At 38.8% G+C, this 19,773-nt stretch overlaps 1 protein-coding gene across 6 annotated transcripts in view; it reads left to right on the forward strand.

The window, feature by feature from the left end:
• The window catches only part of TANC1 (tetratricopeptide repeat, ankyrin repeat and coiled-coil containing 1), a 98,339-nt gene that overhangs the window by 1,380 nt on the left and 77,186 nt on the right, over nucleotides 1–19,773 (forward strand). The window contains exons 1-2 of one of the 6 annotated variants that reach the window (XM_040562559.1): nucleotides 5,262–5,426; nucleotides 6,271–6,420. The exons of the other annotated variants lie outside the window; for them this stretch is intronic. The gene's annotated coding sequence lies outside the window, so the exon portion shown is untranslated. Of the gene's footprint in view, nucleotides 1–5,261; nucleotides 5,427–6,270; nucleotides 6,421–19,773 lie in introns of those variants that run through there. 6 annotated transcript variants of the gene reach the window in all.

Raw genomic sequence — 19,773 nt, forward strand, 5'->3', positions numbered from 1 at the left:
GTGTTTAGAGCTTCGTTTACGTGGGCGCTCTAAGGTGCTAGTCGTCTTGCTTTCTGAGCTTAGCTAACCGTCGGAATGGCGATAAATGGTATCAGCTGTAGAGCCAAAACATATTTGGCGCATTGCCAAAGTCGCTCAGCTTCCCATAACAGTCTGTAGGAAAAAGACATTTTGTGTGTCTAACCACAGTCCTGAAGCTGATGCCATAGCAACTTTGTGATCTGAGCATACACTTTGGAAGACAGCTAAGCAATCTTAGCGGAATTATTCTGTTTTTCTTTAGCTGAACTTCGTACTGTCATCAGGATTAAGTCTTTCTTTGAAGATGGAAGATTAATCGACACGCCTTCAAACTTTCTTGTGTCTAGGAACATCGGCCTGATCTGTTGGTTGTTTGTAATGACACCCATAAACACATCTGCAAATTGAGATTTATAATCATGGCTTTAAACTTAAGATTCGTCTGTAGAGATGCTCTTTTCACTAAATACTAGTATTTCAAGCTCTGTCAGAAGCTAGATCTTCATGCTTTGTAGAGAGACAGAGGAAGGCCAGCTTTAGATTTCATGTATGGTTATGGCTTGAAAAGGATGGGTCAGTTCATGGCTTTTGGCTGCTTCCAGCTCCCTAAACTATACGTGGGCCCTGGAGAGTTTATTTACCACAAAGCTGTGGCAACAGAAAAAGAAAAAAACTTATGGCCTTAGAAATGCATATGGCCTTATTTTTAAAAAATGTTTGTAGAGGCAGTGCTGTTATAAAACTGACATTTAAATAATATGTAAGGTATAGTTTAACACATGGAGTGGGGAAAAAAAGAGCAAATACGAAAACAGTGCATGATCTTCACAGTGCTTTTAGTTTTGTATTTAACAGTAGTTTTAAAAGTGCCTTTTAAAAAAAGTTTGTTTTGGTGGAGCCATAAAGTCTCATCTTGTCCTGAAGGGAAGTAAGTAAAGGGGTTAGTTGTTCATAAATGCAAAATATCTGGTGCACAGCCTAATATTAATGTGTGAAATTCCTATCCTGTCTCTTATTACCTTCTCCTTTAAAATTAATTATTTAGCATGACTGATTAAATTCTTTAGTATTTGTTGTATTTAGGATATTTTTATAAGGATCTCAGCACACTTACCTGATTAAAGGTACTTATCCAAGTATAAAATATACTGTAGAGATCTTGAGATGCTCCCTGTTCTGTTCTTAGCCTCGCCATCCGCTGTCCTGAGGCCAGCACAACGTACCTTGCTGCTCGTGCAAAACAGAGACAGGTTGAAGTATGGGGTCTGTTGCACAGTCTGAACCAGAATGCAGGTCTTCTGCCATCCGTTGTTGTGCTTCGGCAAAATACTGCGCCTCTGATCTCCTTATTGGAGTGAAAATTTCCCGTTGCTTTTTGTTGTTGTTCTCCTCTTGGCTTCATAAGGAGACTACTCCTGCAGAGGTTGCCTTGTAGTTATTTCAGGCTTCTGTTCTGTGTAGGTGCTGAATAACTGTGTAAACGTCTTTTTCATCCATCCTTGTCAAGCCTGCATCTTGAAATATACGCAGTGTAGTTCTCATTAGTGTAATGACTTCAACTTTTTAATGTCTTGTTTCTTCAGTCATGTTTTTTGTTTGTTTGTTTTTGTTTCCTCCCCTCCACTCACTGATAGGAGGCGCACTAAGCCGTAGCCTTAAGCCATAAAGGCACTTTGGAACCAGAGTATTAAATTTTGCAATATCTTAATATCTTGGCTTAAGTGCTCAGCCTCCCTGTATAATGTATGGAGCTACTCCTGTACCTAAGTGATATTCGTGAGAGTCTGGAAGCAGAAGGCTGGGTAACACAAAGCCTCTGTTAGAGGTGTTTCTCCATCGCTGGGAGAGGAATTGACTGGGAGTAGTTGCTGGAATATGTGTTTTATTTCCTGAGATAGTGCCATGTCCCAGTTAGCATTTCACTTCTTCTATCTTCTCTTCTCTGTCTGGAATAGTATTTTTTAGCTGGGGTGTGGGTCTGAAAGCAGAAGTTCAGCTCCTCTGTTGGGTGAGATGCCTTGAAGATCAGCCAGGTGCCAGCGTCGAAGTATCTCCTTGCTGGTGTCCTGCTGCGTGGGAGGCCAGCACTGATGTGTGCGCAGAGCAGCGTGCTGGGCTGCTCGGGCTGCGCAGTGTGCTCAGCTGGAGAAACTCTTGGGGCCTTAACCATGGATCGGTTCAGCCATATCCTGAAGTTCTTTGCATTGCTGTTTACAGAAATTAAAATGTCTTTGAGGTCAAATCAAGAGCTCCTTTTAGCATTTTGCCACTGTTGAAGTTAGTAGCAATGCTCAACAAGTGACTGAGTAGGTCTGCTCTTCATTGATTTTTTTTTTTTAAATGTAATCTAGAAGTCAGATGAGACTTGAAGATTTCACTTAAACATTTGACTTTTTCTCTAAATAACGTGTCAACAGGTATAGGGGTTGGGTTTTAATGTTTGCATGGCGACTCGTTTGGCGAAGCACTGCTTTGTGAAATACTTCCCAGGCACTTCTGCAGTCCAGATGGTCAAAATCATTTGGGGAGCATGGCTGATCCTGAGAAACTCTCTAGAGTGCCTTGGCAAATTTAGCTATATCTGGAAGTGTATGAAATTGGAAATCTAGGTGCAGCTTTTAGTTTTACTGGTCTTAAATATCCCAGCCACAGAAGGTACAAAACTACAGACACGTGTTTTAAATCATTCTCTGCTTTTTTTTTATCAGCTTCCTTAAATTCGTGGTCCTGCTTTAAAGTTAGGACTCGTGAATTATCAGTAGATGCAGATTCTCATGTTTTAGATTTTTTTCTGACACTACTCTGTATTTCAGAAATGTCTCCCCAGACTCCAGACCTGGCCCGTGATGCCTTCCTTGCCCTCTGATTAGTGATCCAAGTATTGCTCAAATTCAACTTTTTTTTCTTGTAATTATGCATCACATTCCAGCATTGTAAGAAATAATGTATCAAAGAAGAGCATGCAAGGTGAACGTGCAACACGTACCCCCCTGCGTGGCGGGGGAACAGTTACAGACGTGGGGGGGCTCGAGCAGTGCCCATGCTGGAGGATGCGCCGTGGAACAACGGCGGTGGGTGAGTTCGTGACCCAAGTCAGTGGCTTTAATGCTGAACCCTTAACTTCGTTTCTTCCCCTTCCCTTCTGTGTGTTCCTCCTGTCTAGTTCAGACAAATCATTAATTAAGATATTCAAGAATTAGCACGTTTGTAACAAAATCTGAAGACTTCCTAAGCAGTCTCTTTGGCGTAATCCTAGCTGCCACCATGGTTATTTTTCTAATGCAGAGAGCAAAGCATTCTTGGTCATGTTGAGAAGCCTTGGCTTCTAGTTGAACTTCTGACTTCCTCTGTTAAGGTCTTTCATTTTTACGTATATTTGTAGAATTAGCAAATATTATCAGTGCTTGTGTTATCTGTATCTAGTAGCATGTGAGGTGCAATTTCAGAAACGTGTAGGATGAAAAGGTGAGGGTTTGCTGCTTGTTTGCTGCGTATTTCATATATTTGGTAATTAATAGTTGTAAAAACAAAAGTGTATGTGAAATGGCTGCTGCCTTGTATCCAGGTTGCATGTATGGTCTGGGTGGTTGTTTTTTTGGGGGGGTCAGGGTTGCTTTTTTGTGTGTGTGGTTTTCTTTTAGGGGGGAGGTTGATGGGTTGAGGTTAATTTTTATTTTTTTAAGACTTGATCATAGTCTTGGTTAAATCTAGATCCAGCGGGAGAGAAGCTGCAACTTGTTAGCAACACAGGAAACGCCCTCAAAGAAAGTTTTTGATGTGTACATTAGTGCGTAAATGTGAACTCTGCAGCTACATGGCGGGAGTTAGGCAGTGGGGAGCCCTGTTCCACTGAAGTGTGGAATGGTTTTGCTTCTTTCAGTATTGTGTTAGCTTCTGGTGGAACTTTGCTGCTGTGTACTTAATTATATTTAAGTACTAATTATTAAATATCTATGACTTGTCGAAAGCTGGTAGTTATGAGTCAAATTCAGAGCTATTGCACTTAAAATAGCTGTGGTGTTTTAATTGTTGGAAGAGACAGACACCAGATTAAACTTTTTTTAAAACCAGCTTTGTTTCATCTGGAAAAATGTTAGAATTTGAGTAAAGATTACCTTTCTTCTTTCAATCACTTAAAATGAAACTAATCAATTTCTTTCTTAACAGCTGTCCTTTCCTCTGAATCTCTGTTTCTCGCCAAACTTTAACAAGTTAGGGTTTGAACAACATGAAAGCAAGAATGAATAGAAGCAGAATATGACCTGTGACTTCTGAAACTTAAGTGAAATTTAAGTTGCTAGAGAGCTTAATGTGTGGATTGGTTCTTTTCTTTGTTATCGTGTGGGGGTTTGTTTCTTTTTTTTGGTTTTGAACAAGAATCACAAAACATAAAAAAAAATCTTAATGTGAATTTTGGAGGGGACTGTTTTTGTGGTTTACACCAGAAATGCCTTTGAGTTGAGTTGATCGTTAATGTGCTTCAGGGTCTATTTTACACTGGGCTGGATTCCCATTGAGGTCAGAAAGGGAGTTTTTTTGCTTAAGTAAGGACAGAGTTTCTGGATTTTTCTACAATATTTGCCTGAAACTGAAAGTTTCAAGAGGGAGGAATGTTACTGCCACAAACTATAGACATAGTTTTGCTATGATGAAGTAAAATCTTCAGCACTTTCCAAGTACTGATCTCGAATCTTTGTATGCATGAAAGAATTACTTTGAAAAGTTTAAGAAACAATGAAAAGACATCAGCGGAAAATTTCCCTTTATCCTCAGTTAAATTATACTTGGCAAAAGTGGAATGGAGTAGGAACATTGTGCCTCCTGGCATGATGTACCTGCCTACTATCGTGATGTACTACCGAACTAGTGCCCGATTTCAGAGTTCTTGGGTATGCTTAAAACTCTGGGAAGGCAGAGCTGCTTTGTGTAGGGTTTTCACTTCTTCTGTGTCTAAGCTATTGCTTGCTTGTGCCACCATGGTGCATTACCAGATGTATTTTCTGTAAGTTTGCGGCAAGTCAATCAGCGGGTGATGGAACACTTCCTAAAAATAACTTTACACTCATTCAGTGAAACCAGGCGTGTTTTTGAAATCTTGGGGGGAAAAAAAATTAATAATGTGGTGTTTTATTTTTCCTGACCAATAATTCTGCACTTTATGACTAAAAGACAATGCAGAAAGGAGGGCAAAAGTGACTTTGTTATTTTGTTCTGTAGAGTTCAAAGTGCTGTAGAAGTCTGCACCAGAGGATTATGCCGCAAGATTTGTTAGAGGGGATTTTTCTTCCTGTGCCTGTACCACGTTCTCCCAGGGCTCTTGCAGCCTCTGCCGTAGCGCGTGCCACCACAGCCCCGTCTGGAGCTTCTCGAGAGAGCTCCTGGTGCTGGCAAAGCGTTCTCCTCAGGTGCGTTGTTTCACAGAGACCTGCTGGCTGTCTCTGAGACATCTAACAGCATCCCTCAATCTGCTAGAAATGACATGCTTCCTGTGTTTTTTATTTTCCTCCTATTTTCACCAGGTCTGCTAATAGGAGAACCAAATGCTTTCTTCCTTGGTGAGACTTGCTTGGTTGAGGGAGAGCTTTAAACGGTCCTTTTCCTTTCTTCAAGTCTTAGTTTTTACCAGGACAAATAATGATTTTTTTTCTTTCCAGTTTCTCTTCTATCCACAGGGTTTCAGGCTAAGTGCATTCTTGTTAACTTCAGTCTGCCGCTGTTGCATCTGTTGTCTTTGTAAATCAGTGAACTTGGTTCATTTGGTTTAAGTGGAATGCTTGCAACCATCCCAGTAACTGGCCAAGGTAGAGCAGTATATACTCTCTTGGCAAACTTATGAAGATTACATAGATCTACGATAGTAACGAATAACTAATTTTTAAAGGATACAAGTTTGTATTGTTCCACTACTTAAACTCTAGTTGTGAAGATTTATTTTTTTTGGGGGGGGGGGGGGTGAGTATGGGACTTGCCTGTGGAGGAAATGCTTTCTGACATTGGCATTAGAGGCTCTTACTGGTGCTTGTCTATTTAATTACTGAAAGCAATGGGACAACTGTAAAACTTTATATGGACTTGCCAGGTATTTCATATTTTTGGTAAGAGCATGTACGATCTTGTACACACCAGGGAGTTATTGCATTATAAGGCAGGGTGTGAATGTGAAGCACTTTTCACCTTGTATAGACAAGCCTTTGATTTTTTCTTGCTGGAGCAAACTCTGGGATGTTTTACATGTGTTTTTGTCCCTAGTTTGGGCTCTCTTGTGGCCTTACTGCTGACAAGGAATTACATCGAAAGCATGTACCTCATGTGAGCTCATGCGAGCGGTTTCAGCAGTCTGCGTGTGTGAAGGGAGTACTCTCTCACAAGAAAGCCTCCATTCTTCTTTCAATCCAGCATGTAAGTCCTTTGTAGTAGATACTGCTTCTCCTCAGTTTTCAAACAGGACTCATTTTAACATTGTAACAAGGGCTCTTAATCCTACTGCATTATACATTAAAATAAAAAGTGCTTTAAGTGAAGAGGAATTGGCAAAACATGGATGTTTGAGTGTTTCCTTGTAGTTCGCGATATAGAGGAATGTCTGAGTGTTGCTCATAGAAGAGCATAACCAATTAATTCAAAACAGAAGATTTGCATTTCATAAGAGACAGAAAGGGTAGAATCCCAGGATTTGAGACAGGAAGCAGGGAGGGTAATATTTCTGCTTTGCCACATTCCTGTGGGCGAGATTTCAGGAGATAGTTGAGCCAACCTAGCAGTTTGTTGTGATTCAAAGGCGTGGTTCTCCTTCCTGCTGTACCTGCCGTGGGATCCTGCTTTTTCCGATGTCATCTCCGTGGCTCATCCGTCCCCTCAGTGCCGTTCAGAAAACACGAAGAAGGTTACCTTTCCTGCCAGTTAGCGTGTTGAATCATGTTATTGAGTGTTCAGACAGAACTGGCACAGTGCAGCAGGAATGTACAGCTGCCCTCTTTGGCCATCGTGTAAAGACTCACCTGTTATGACCTTCAACAAACTGTTTTTTGCTTCTCTGAAGTGAAACAAAAATAAGACTGCTACCCTCCTTGAAGGATGTTACGAAGCGTAATGTGCTAAAAGATACTGAAGACCAAGATAGTCGGGGGGAAGAGACGGTATATATAAATGCCTAAGATATATATTGATTCATGTATCTCCTGGATTCTGTAACTTAATGTCTAGTCTCCATGCAGGCTCGAGAATATTAAAGTAGCAAACTTGGGAATTTATCTTCTGCGTTACTGCTTTAGGCTCTTTATTTTTATTATTTTAATTTATTTTGTTTTAATTTATTTTATCTTAGTGGAATTGTGCTATGTATATGAGCCTTGCATTCATGTTTATTTCCTGGACTTTGGGTCACTTAGTTGTCTTGCCTTTTTTTTTTTCACGTTTGTTAACAGATCCATTTAAGGCAGTTGCAGTCTCTGAAAGTAATAATCTTCTGAATTTCAGTTCTAGTACAGTTTCTAAGTTTTCCTTGTATTATTTGCCCTGCTTGAGCAGGTGGGCTGGACCAGATGACCTCCAGAGGTCCCTTCCAGCCTCAGCTACTCTGTGACTCTACCATACCCAAAGAAGTCTTAGTGAGCGTCATTACTTTTGTCATTGTGTATTTCAAGTCATTGCACAGATACCACTCTACATCAGGTAACTGAGATTAGAAGTTATATATTCTAATGAAAACATCAAAATCTATGTGAAACAAGAGTAATATATTTTAAAAGTCACATTAAAACCTCCAAAAGTATTTACTTAATAATAGATAATGTTAATCACTATTTTTAGTCCTGTGAGGCAGGAAGTGTATAATGTGTCCTTTGTATGCACACTTTGGATGGAGCTTTGCATTTGTTTTCTGGCAAAAGTGAGTAGTTGAAATTCTCATCCATTTCAAGATCAGATATTTTACAATCAGGTTGCAGAAAACATGCTGTCCCAGAATTTCTGAGGGTAGCTGATATGGAGAGGAAAAAAATAGATCAGAACGTGCACCTGTATGGGACATAGATGTGCAAGATAAAGACAGACGTGTGGTGTTAGGAGAAAATTATTAATGAAACAGGAGAAAAGGGGCAATTTTTGCTTTTTGAAAGGAAGGAAAAGATGAAAATTCCAGGAAAAAGCAGAGAAAAAATTCTGAAAATAATCTGGTGGTGTGGATGAAGAATATAGGTGATCTGGAACTAGATATGATAAGGAATTGAAATGTAGAAAAAAGCTTTCAGTTGCATCAGCACCATCTTACTGTCACATTAGCATGGCTTTTTTCTAAATTTCAAACATACTGGATTCATTGCAAACTTGGAAAGTAGCTTTGATAAGGAGAAAGCCACCTTTTCTGTATTCTGGGTGTAACGCTAACTCTGACAGCAGTGATTTGTTCATTGCTGGGTTTATCAAAGGGATCTTTTATTGCAGTAGCTGGCCAGGGGTAGGTCAGCTCAGGGTCCCCCACTTCACACACAGCGTTTCGTGGGGCTCCGGGCCGGGAAGGAGGCAGGGGAGCACGGCAGCCATGTGGCTTGCAGAGCAGGCAGCTGCACCAGCAGGACGGCTGCCTGGCTCCTGGCCTCACCCAGGTGTGGCCGATGTCACTTCATTAATGCCATCAGTAACTTGCGTGGTGTTGTTTCTGCAATGCATCAATAGGAGAATCCAGGAATAGGCTTAGCTTTGGTTTCAGTATGTATGTGAAAGTTAAACGGCTGGCACATAAGAGAAACGATGATGTACCTGCTTGGAGAAACCGAAGGGAGTTGTGCTGCCATCTCCTCCACTTGTAGATTTGCTTCAGTCTTGTTTTCAAAGCACAAGTTCCTTAGGGGGCTGTTTGTAAACTACCTCAATTTTTTTCCTCGTCTGAGAGATCTCAGCATCTGTAGTGGTCTGGCCAGCTGACATGGCTGAAGCCTCTGAAAGGAATAGAACTGTGGAGCGGTGACTGTTGGCAGGAAGCAGGTATCGGCACACTCAGTTCAGCAGTATTTCGGCTGGATCCTATCCTGTTGTTGCTGTGGATATGCTTTGCAATGGATATAAGAAATGACGGAGGAAGCCTTCATTTCTAGACAGTAAGCGTATATTCTCATATGATGTTCTACGATGTTTTCCTCTAACTACATGCATCTAATCATATACTGCCAACTTTCACCAGTGCCTGTTTTGGCTTGGTATCAAGCAATTTCATGTAGCATTTGGAGGGAATTTGTCTTCCTTTTTTTAAAGGGTTCATCAGTGAGTCTGTTACAAATCTTTGGAGTTCGGTGACTTTTTTTTTTTTCATGTAAACAGTGGCACCACTGTCAGACCAGATGTGGCAGGTGGCATTTTAGGTATACAAAAACACTCCACTTCTAGAAGTGCGACTGAAGACAGTCACGCTGCTTGTTTATGTGTAGCCTGGCAGGAGAATCATGTCATTCAGTCTGCAGGTGCTTAATGTTATTTCTTTATTCTTGTTTTGCTTTGCTATTTGGTTATAAGCAGCTTTGTAGACAAAAGAAATGAATATGAGAATTAGCATGTTTGTTGGACCACATGCTATCATAATTGTGTCCAGAAGAGCCCTGTGGAGTTAGATTGCTTTGAAGTCACTTTTTTTTTGGGGGGGCTGTGTGTCTATTGTCTAGGTATCTAGAGTGCTGTTTTGAGAACTGCCTTAGCTTACCAGTGAAATTCTCAACACATTACTTATTTTGGCCAAGTCTAATTTTGGAAAAGATGGTCTGTGATTCTTTTTCTTTTTTTTTTTTTAAAGATAAATGAGCTTGGTGGTTGGTGTTCTTTGTACTGAAAAAGAAAGTCAGATGTTACTGTTTAGAAGTGGCTCCTTTCCAAGTTCTGAGTTACAAATACACATCTTATATATGAAAAGACTCCATGGTAGCGCACACAGGCACATAGCTTGATAAGTTTATGTGGTATTTTTTCTATAGGATTTTTCATCTGCAGTATTTGACGAGTTGAAAATATTAAGCAAGTTGGAAGTGAAGCATAATAGCTTTATCTCCCTCACTGTTGGTTTATCCAGGTGTTTCCTTCTGATGAAGATATTAATTCCCTTTACATGGCATAACTTGTTTCCTCCCCTTGAAGTTTAAAACAGCTGAAACAGAGAAACAAAGTACTATATATGCAAGCTGTAACGTAAAAGCCGCAGTACACAAGCAGAGGGCTGATCACCTATATCAGCTGCAGTAGTTCATTTGTTAAGTTTATGGATTTTAATGATATTCAATATGCCTAGAAAAGTTAAATCATTAGTATTAAACCTCGTTGGGTGGGCTTTTTAGTCTTTTCAATAGACATGAGGGAAACGCAGCCCTTGGCTACGCACCCAGTGACTGGAGAACTTCTCCATTCTTCCTGGGGGTGCTGAGTAGAGATGGTATGACTTTAACCAAAATGAATTTCAGTTAAGCCAGTTCTGTCCTGGGTAATGATAGTAGACAGATCTTGTGTATACTAGCTGATGAGGAAGCACTGACTGCCTTAAAGGAATGTCCTGTACCAAAATTTGATAAGAATTCAACTGGCATGACGTCATTTTGCTGTCACCTAAATCAAATTTGGTTTCTTCCTCCTACAAAGGAGAGTTGGATATTGTCTGCAAACAATTGCAGCTACAGAAGACAGCTATGTGAGTTTTTTAAAGTGTAATGACTCCAAATGCCAGGCAGTGCTTCTGAATCAGCTGGTAGGAATCTATTGCCATGCAGAAGTGAAATGGGACATCACTGGGCTGAGAATTTTGGGGTGATGAAGACTTTCTTCTGCTGCTTCCCCCACCTTATTTTCTAGACTGTGGTGATGCCTTAATAGTACTTGTAGCTTAATAGGAAGACAGAAAGTTAAATACACTCGTGAAGGCTTACCTTTACAGGCTTTTTTAAGAAATTGGGGAACCCACATCTGTTCTAATGGCTATACTGGAAACTGCATGATGCATGGATAGTCCAGAGAAGATAGTCTGTTCAAATGTTGGAGTCAAGTGATGTAGATACCCATGACAGATCTGTCCCCATCTCTGCTTTGCTAGATCAAGCCTGTCTTCAATTTTGCGGGTCATGAAACAATGTCTGGAATTGCAGCAGTGTGGAGGAGGCGGGTTTAAACTGATGCAGTGCGGAAGGTGATTTTTGCCTTCGAAGTTTGAACTGCAGCCTGTATAATGTAAGATGGATACATTCTGCATTGGATTTACTTTTTGCTGTTTGAAGTGAATGGCTGTGTTGTTTTACAGGCAGATTGTTGATGTTCATTTGGAAGTTAGGGCAGTATCTAGGACAGTTGAGAAACTGGAAGCACGTTTTGTTTCCATGCTCTTCTGTTCTTTCTGGAGGAAAAGGTGCTGTCATAAAGTAAGCATATGGCTGTTCTGTAAAATAAGACTGGACTAGGATGAGTTGGGTCAAGATTTTAGCGTGATTTTTAGAATCATAGAATGATTTGGTTTGGAAGGGACTTGTGACTTCCAAGACCTTTGTCTTCCTTTCATTTTCTGTGTACTGTTAAAGCTGAAATGGCAGTTTCTGACCTAGTTTTCATCTAGTTTTAAGCTTCTGATTTTCTGCTGATGTAGTGTGTGCAGGGTGTCTCTTCTGCCAGATGGAAAGCGATGAGTTCTTTCTTGCCTAGCGTTTTGACCTTCTCGTAATTAAAGTAGGGGCTTTGTCACGTTTTCAGTGTTTGACATGGTAGGATGGAAGAAGATAAAATGAAAGTGGCTATTATGACAATAGGAAGAAAAAAAAAATCTATGGTTATATTTAATTTTTATTTCTTTGCTCATTCCTGCCCAAGCGTAAGCTGTTTGTGACATCCACTTGTTTCTAGGATTGCTGGCTGGGATTCTTGTACTGGTGTTTCCTCAAGACTTATTATTATTATTTTTTTTTAACCTTGTGACCTTATTTCTGTCTAGAACATCTCTTCAGATAGTGGCTTTCCACTTAGAGGAGGGCCATATTTTTCATTTTATCTTTTAACTTTTTTATTGAGGTAAGTATTATTGCTGAAGGCAAGCAGCAGGGAGTTTTTTTCCTCTTATCCACCCTTCATTATTCTACTTGCTCCACACGCCCCCACCTTCTTCTTACCCCCGAAGCAAAAACTTACTTTGCTGAATGATCTGTGTATACTGATCTGTCTTGGAAGGCTGGAGGAAAGGAAAGATAATTCATTAAATTTAGAAATAAAAGGCAGCGGGATGATATAGAGGGTAATTTACTTCTGTGGAATGTAATGATACAATTTAAGGGAGAAAACAGCCTGATGAAAGCGGAATTAGTCTAAATGAGATGAGACTAAGAGAGCACAGTGATCTTTTGATCAAAGCCTTTGAAGAAACTGGCAGTATCTTGAAAATGACAAGAGCTTGGAGGTGAGGTTCAGAAGGAGGCTTAAATAGCAAGGTTAAATTTGGTAAATTCAGTAGGGAGAAGAAGCAGGGTTTTTTTTTTGCTTGTTTGTTTGTTTAAGTCATAACTGAAGAAAGACGAAATTCTGTAGGAAATTGTAGATGGTTATGGTCTTGGTATTTTCAATGGAGGAGCTTGACAGAGTGGGAAGAAAAAGGGAAAAATAAATTTATCTATAACTAATATGTGGTCACATAGAAAATAAAAAATAAAAAATAATATATATATATATATATTATTTTTTATTTTCTATATGAGAAACAGCTGGTGAGCCTTAAAACCTTACAGCTCCTTTGTTGGGAACCAGTGCTCTTTATCCCAGCAGTAGACATGCAAATGAGCTATCCAATGGTTTTTCATCCACATCATTGCCGAATCTTTCAGGTTAGTTTAAACAGGTGCTTATGACATTGGAAGTTAATATATATTACTTTGTCAGTACTTTTCATCTACTTTAGTGCAAGATCAGTTTCTTCAGTGCTTGAGGATAGTAATGCATCGCTGGGGAACAGTAATCTTTTAAACTGGTCATTTCTGCAGTATCTGGCACCTGACCAAGAATTTTTGGACAGCAGTCAGGTGACGAGACCACATTTTCCCCTGTGGTCACAGTCCTTAGAGACCCTGGCCAAAACAACCAGCAGTAGGGTAAAATAGTAGCGTAGCAGAAAAGTGAGTGATTGCAGGATGGGGTAGGTGTGTTGATGAAATCTGGGAAGTCAAATCTAAAACAAGACTGGTGGGAAGTAATCTACTGCAAATGCACATTCTAATAGCTAACGTGACAGTGAGGATGTTTTTCTCACGCTTCCTCATCTTTCACCTCTTTCATTGTATGTTAATAGTGCTTCAGGGTGCAGTTCTGCTATTTAGCAACACGTTGGAAACCTCAGAAACCTCTGTGTCCTTTTGAGTCTCCTACTAAATTGAGGCACAGCTTTCAGAGGTGTCAGATAAGTTGGGGGGGATGCGGAATATCTCATAGATGATGATAATAATAATTAGGATAGTGAGTGAGTAACAAGTGAAACAACTGCAGTATAGTGTGTCAGCTTTGTATCTGTATTGATCTTCCTGCATGAGAAATATCTAAAATAAATAAATAAATAAAAAGAAATGTCATATTGATTTAGGGTTTCACAGAGAAATCGTTCAATAATACTGGGTTTTCTTCCGTGAGTTTGTTTAGTTTTGGCTAAAAGCAACCTGTTAGAAACATTTTTATGCTACTTTACAAGCTTTTTCAGAGACAGACTTCTTCAGCGTATCTGTCATTTTCATTCATACATTTGAGTAATAATAACCCAAATATAGCTCATTAGAGGTTGTGCCTTAAAAAAGACGAGCAAAACCCACTATTCTCTTCTTATCAAATGTTCCTGTTCATTCTTGATTTGGGGGTCTTGTGGATCTGCAAATACACACTGTTTATTATAAAAATGTTAAATATTGATATCTCAATAAAGATTTTTACGTACTGTCTTGTCTTGATTTCTGTTACATCACTAACAGCTTACTGCTTTAAGTGATTTTTGTTTTCTTTCTGACTGAAAAATGCAGTTAAGCTAACGGAATTTGAGTTTGCCAGAAAAGGGAAATGTTTAAACTCTGTGTGTAACAAATGATACTCTGACTGCATTTAAAGGCAAAACAGCACTGTCACTAAATTAAGTTTTCTGTAAACCTTAGGATGGAATCTGGATACTTGTACTAAACGCACTTTTTCCAATACATCTTTTTTTGAAGTACACATTTAATAAATCCTATGCTGAGAAGTGTTAAGTACTAAGTACTGTTTTGCAAATTGCAGAATGACTAAGATGTTTCACCCTTTACTTCTTTGCAAATGCATGCTAACTGTTTTTCAGGATTTAAATATGGAGAGACTGAGCAGCGTGAGCTTGGGAAGTAGGTAAATGTGGAGTTTGTGGGTACTAGCTCAGGTGGTTACATACTGTGTAGGATCAGTTTATTTGTCCTCTTCAGACATGATGAACTCTTGTGGATAGATCTTTGAAAATAACCCACTATATGCAAGGTATATGAGACATGTATGCCACAAATCATTAAAGGAAGTGCAACAAAAGCTATGAATCTTTTTGACGCTGATGTTAGTAACTGCTAGTAGTAATTATACTTGCAAAATATTTTCCTGTGAAGAAGTTTCTGAGTTTTAAGAGGTAATTGCAAACAGTGAAAATGTGGAGGAACTTTTTCTGTCTTTTTGCTTTTCAAGGGGTATATTGCCTAGGTTGTGAAGTATGTAATTTATAAAAGATTAGGAATGAAGTTAACAGTATCCATTGACTCCTTACATAACTTAGCATTTCTATTTTATACACCTGATCATGTTTTGGAATCCCTCATTTAGAAAAAAAAATGATTATGCAAGTTCTTAAATCAAAGGACTTTCTACCCCTTCCCTTCATGCTCTGAGTATGAGGCAATTGCATGAAGTATCTTCTGTATCCCAAAGATGCACGGTGGGATTGGGGGTGGAGGGCAGTACCCGTTTTAATACATTCAACATGAGCTCAGGTGGGAGATCCATTTTTTTTAAGCAGCTAATATTATTTTTGATTGCATAAGCAAAAGAGTGTTGGGGTATCTTCCTACTTATGTGATATTACTAGTAGCATCTCTTGGATAATGAGTCCACTTCTGGTATTTCTTTATAGGAGACCCTCAAGAAGGAGTGAAGGCCATGCATTTTCATGTTAAAAATGCACTGAAGCCTCACCTGATCACCTAACTCATCAGGAGGTTTAGTTGACTTCTGTTAATAAGCTCCTGCTTGGGAAGGTTCTGACAATCAAAGTCACTTTTCAAACCAGCAGGCAAAAGGGTTGTGAGATCTAACAGTCAGGAGTCAGACAAGGCATACTTACAAATAGGACGGTGCTTACCCAGCAGGGGGGGAGCGTAACAAGTGGCCTGGAGGTTGTGAATGAAGTCTTTGTCATACACGAGCATGTGCGGGAGTCCCTTTTTCAAGATTCTGTAGTCTTTTTGTGCAGGAGGACAAACTTCAACTGTTAGATAAATGAGCTAGTGACAGATGTAAATTATTTGCCCCTTACCTAAATGCTAACAGTATGTGAAGTTAGTCAAAGTAAAGACATAACAAATGTGATGAAAAGAGTGATGTCTATTAGTAGAAAAGGTCGCTTCAACTGCACGTGTTGGATTTAGAGCAACTGTATGCAATGGCAGTTGTGCAGCTCAATGGAAGCAGTGGCCTTGATGCATGATGTGACGTAAACCTTGAGAGGGTTAATCCATGCAGATTTCTTTCATGTGGCGATTATGTCGTTTGCTAGGAGACAACACCAGAAGTAGCCAGGTATTAAAGCTAGTTTGATATGGATAAGCAAGATGCAGTTGCAATGATTTCTAAACCTAGCTAGTTGTCTGTTTCTCCAGGTGGGAGAAGGGTTTAGTGTTTCTGTACCTATTCTTAATTAGGAGTAACGATTGCTCTACATAAAACTTCAAATAAGTGGTAATATTAAAATCACAAATAAGCTGTTTGTATTTTTAATACACATTAAACATATGCTTTTTTTTCCATTTTCTTGTTCATATTTTCACTTTTGTCTTTCTTTTTTGATTAAGAGTATATTAGCAAGGGAGGAAAATTTGCTGGAAATGTTCGTTGTTTTTTTTTTGTTTGCTTGTTAGACTATAGGAGGAACACATGTATACATCTTTATTCAAGAGAGAGGATATTAAATAACTTACTATTTTGGAGAAAAACTAAAGCTTTAAAGCTCCTGGCCATCTTTGTGGAAAGGGTGGTATCTAAGTGAAGGTTTTCGTGAAATGGTTTCAAGGGTCTCTGCTTTCTTATTATTATAGTGACAAGTATTTCTAACGCTCCTAGAGATCAGATGAATTGGAGAAGACCAAACAAACAGGGAGAACGATATACCTGAAATTACAGATCATAGTTTAAAAGAGTTTCTAGAGCTACTGGTTATCTAGATCTTTTTGATGTTGGGCCATTTTCCCCAATGTAAAGTAAATGCAGTCACTTATGGCTTCTGTGAGGACATTGGTGGAGAAGGGAGTGGAAGGAAACATTTGTTTAAATATAATAAATCTGTCCTTCCTTTAAAAGGATGGATAAGGGAAAAAACTGTCAATACAATTGACTGTTGGTATGAGTTTTTTTTTTTTTTTTTTCCTCTGGTTTCTTTGATTTTTTTTTCTTGTTGATTTATAGACCTGTCCTTAGTGATCTTCTCACTGGCTAAGTATCACCTGCTAAACTGCCAGCTTTCTTCTTAACTGCAGCTCTTTTCAGCCCTGTGTCAGAGCAGCATCAAGGCTTTAAGCACAATAGTGTGGGTTTTTTTGTTTGTTTGCTTGTTTGTTTTTTCCCCACAAATAGAGAGCTCTGATCTTTTCTTCTTCTGACCTGGATGCCATGTTTTTCTTCTTTGAAAAGTGCAGTGTACAGGGTGCACTTCGTGAGAGTTCTCCCCAGGCTTCTATTAAAAACAAAATATAGGACATATGAAATAGAAAATGAAATGACGAGGCCTGCATTTTGAATTATATCAGTTTGGGCTTCCAAATTACGTGCTACAAAAGTTTCTGCGATTCCCTCATACTTGCTTGTTACCTTTTAAAATTCAAGTCTGTAACTTAGAATGCATATCTGTTCTGCGGTTATCCGTGTTGATCCATCAGGATCCACTTGATGACTCCTTTATAAAAGCTCACTTAAAATAACTCATTTGATACTCAGCTAAGAAAGGCTATAAGCCTTACTGGAGAACTGCTAGGCTTTCATTAAGTAGTTTGCTTATGCTCATCAGCTCTTTGGGTTATTTAAAAGGAATTATATGTTTATTGGAAAAACATGTTGGATTCAACTAGTTGCTAACAGTGTGTTGAAGTGGTCTTGGGAATCCCCGAATACTGAACTAAGTCTGGATGTAATACCGAAAATACTAAAGTCAACCACAAAATATAGTTCTTTTGTAGTTAGAACTCTCAGGCAGGGACTACACTGTTACAGCTTGGGACAAGTTTTCTTTATCACCTAGGATCCACTGTCATGCCTGAAAAACCTTATTTATTTCACTGTAAAAGCAAAGATGAATTACAGCTATAAATCAATAGCTCCATAGCTGTCTATATTTACTGCTTTACCAGCTTAGAAAAATATACAGAGTAGCACATTATCTGCTAGTAAAAAAAAAAACATTTTTCCTCCAGTTCTTACTAGACTTTATGATTATAGTAAGAGTAGGGGAGGGGTCTCTGGTAATCTGCATGGAATAATTGGTTTGTATAGCTTCTTTACAAAAGGAACCCAAAGAACATTTTGTTAGATTTGAAGCCAGACAGAATTCTAAATGCCAATTAAACTATGTTAACAAATAAAACTAGCTTCAGTTTCATGTGAAAGTTGCCCTTAGGAGACAAGGTCATACGTGATGCATGATGAACAAAGACATGAAAGTTTCACCTTTTTTTTAGCCTTCATTGGTGAGCGTAGACAACTGCAGATTGATGAGAATTGAAAGAAACCGAGATGGAAGTACTGAGCATTCTGCATAGGAATGGTGGAAGCAGTATACACTGTGCTGTGTTCATACTGTAATGATAGAAGAAAAGGAGAAAGAGGTTTGAAACTCATGTAAGCAGTATTTTTGCTTATTTGTCAGTTAAAAGGAGAAAGGGAAGAATGTGGGAGACATTTAGTTGCTGTTGGGTTTGATATGGTGATGAAATGGGTTTTTAGGGCTGTCTCACAGTTCTTCAACTAATATTCTTCTTAAGAGCTGCTTTGATTATCCTTCTCTAGAAAAAAAAAAAAAAAGACTATTAGCATACTGTTATTTCAAACAAAGTGCTATGCAGCAGATTTTTTTTTTTCCACTAGGTTATATTCAGTCAACCCACAAGTTAGAAAGTATATTTTTAAAAGGCAACTCACTGACAGCACACATTAATTTTTAGGCAAGTGGACAGTGTGTTGTCTTGCAATAAAGCATCTATGGATCCGTAATTTCAGTTTTCCTGTCGCACAAGGAACACTTGTACTAATGTTAATGACGTTAATAGGTCTTGCCAGCCTCTACAGGTGAACTGTATGCTATATCGGATTTTAGAAGCCGTGAGCTTGCCCAGGTTACATGTTTTTTTTTAATTACCTATATATATACAACAAGTTTAGCCAGTTTATGCTGCCAAATTAAACATTCTCTTCCAGTTCTACAGTCTAAAGCATTAAACCAGGATATAAGCATTTAGAGCTTAACAGTTTTTCAAATTGTTTTTAACTTCATTTATTTTATCATACAACTTAAAGGAATTTAAGATGATACAGCATCACAGGACAAGACAGTGATGCTTGTATTAGAAGTTCTATATTTGAAATCCAGGAGGTGTGGAAGCCTGTAAAGAAAAATAGCTTTATTTTTGCTTAAGATTATGCACAGTGTTCAGACAATCTATTCTGATGTTCGTGATAGGCAACATTTTGCTCAGAAGTGAACATGAAAATGAATTGCTTTCCAGCTGACAGGTAGGAACGCAACAAAATTAAGGTCCTCCCTTTCCTTGCAGAGGGTCAGTTCTGTGTAGAAATCTAATACGTCTGTAGAAATTGTTTATTATATCCTTAGTATGGGATGAGTATATTTCCTTCAGTGTGAATCTAGGCCAAAATCAGTTTTTTTTTTTTTTTAATTATTATTACTCTTCCACCTTCTCTCTTCCCGCCCCCCCCCCCCCCCAAGTCATTAACTTTCTCACCTAAACTATGAACTGCTGGGATTTGCTAGGTTTTAGTATTTCTGTTTTAAATCTGTTGTGGGAGCTCTATAATGGGAATCAGCTGGAATATTTGGCTCACCAGTGAGCTGACTTAAGAAAACACCTATGGTCTCAAGGAAGTGAGACTAATATAATTAGAAAAAAACAGGTGATCACTAGCCACAGTCAGTAAAGCAGACAAGAGTTTGATGCTTTCACATCATTTGTCCATTGGATTCCTCTTTGTGCCCAATATTATTCCCACTGACTTTTTTTTTAAGGTCACATTTCTTCTGTCTTTGAGCTGCTTCTGGAGGCTTCTTTTAGCACTGAACCTGTTTACAATTCTGTAAGAGTTGTTTTATTATTACCTTTTTTTTTGGAGGCTCAGCTCTGTGAAACCAAACTTATTTACCCTCTCGTATCCTTTGTATTCTTTGGTTCTGGTTGCATTACAGTACTGAGTTGTATCACTTCTTTGCTGGGGGGGGAGTGCATCCAGTGTTCTCTTTAAGGCAGAACTAGATTAGATATGCTC

This window comes from Cygnus olor, chromosome 6, assembly GCF_009769625.2.
Source record: "Cygnus olor isolate bCygOlo1 chromosome 6, bCygOlo1.pri.v2, whole genome shotgun sequence".
Lineage (NCBI taxonomy): Eukaryota > Metazoa > Chordata > Aves > Anseriformes > Anatidae > Cygnus > Cygnus olor.